At 51.0% G+C, this 688-nt stretch overlaps 1 long non-coding RNA gene across 1 annotated transcript in view; it reads left to right on the forward strand.

Annotated features, from left to right (window-relative positions):
• The window catches only part of LOC116695916 (uncharacterized), an 8,751-nt gene that overhangs the window by 1,573 nt on the left and 6,490 nt on the right, over window positions 1-688 (forward strand). The window lies entirely within an intron of this gene.

A 688-nucleotide genomic window follows, 5' to 3' on the forward strand; every position in this document is an offset into this window, starting at 1 on the left:
ATGCGCAGTAGCTAGGTAAGGACTACTAGCCAGTCAGAAGCAGAGTATGAAGGCGTGTCCTGGCAGTACCTAGGTAAGGACTACTAGCCAGTCAGAAGCAGAGTATGAGGGCCCTGACAGTAGCTAGGTAAGGACTACTAGCCAGTCAGAAGCAGAGTATGAGGACCCTGACAATACCTAGGTAAGGACTACTAGCCAGTCAGAAGCAGAGTATGAGGGCCCTGACAGTAGCTAGGTAAGGACTACTAGCCAGTCAGAAGCAGAGTATGAGGACCCTGACAGTAGCTAGGTAAGGACTACTAGCCAGTCAGAAGCAGAGTATGAGGGCCCTGACAATACCTAGGTAAGGATTACTAGCCAGTCAGAAGCAGAGTATGATGGCGTGCCCTAATAGTACCTAGGTAAGGACTACTAGCCAGTCAGAAGCAGAGTATGAGGACCCTGACAGTACCTAGGTAAGGACTACTAGCCAGTCAGGAGCAGAGTATGAGGGCCGTGACAGTACCTAGGTAAGGACTACTAGCCAGTCAGGAGCAGAGTATGAGGGCCTGACAGTACCTAGGTAAGGACTACTAGCCAGTCAGGAGCAGAGTATGAGGGCGTGCCACGCTAGCAGCTAGGCGAGCATTATAACGTGACGCTTGTTTGTCCCTGAAGCAAAGGCTGGACTACAACAGAGCTGTTTGGA

The sequence above is a fragment of the Etheostoma spectabile genome, chromosome 9 (assembly GCF_008692095.1).
Source record: "Etheostoma spectabile isolate EspeVRDwgs_2016 chromosome 9, UIUC_Espe_1.0, whole genome shotgun sequence".
In the NCBI taxonomy this organism is placed as follows: Eukaryota; Metazoa; Chordata; class Actinopteri; order Perciformes; family Percidae; genus Etheostoma; species Etheostoma spectabile.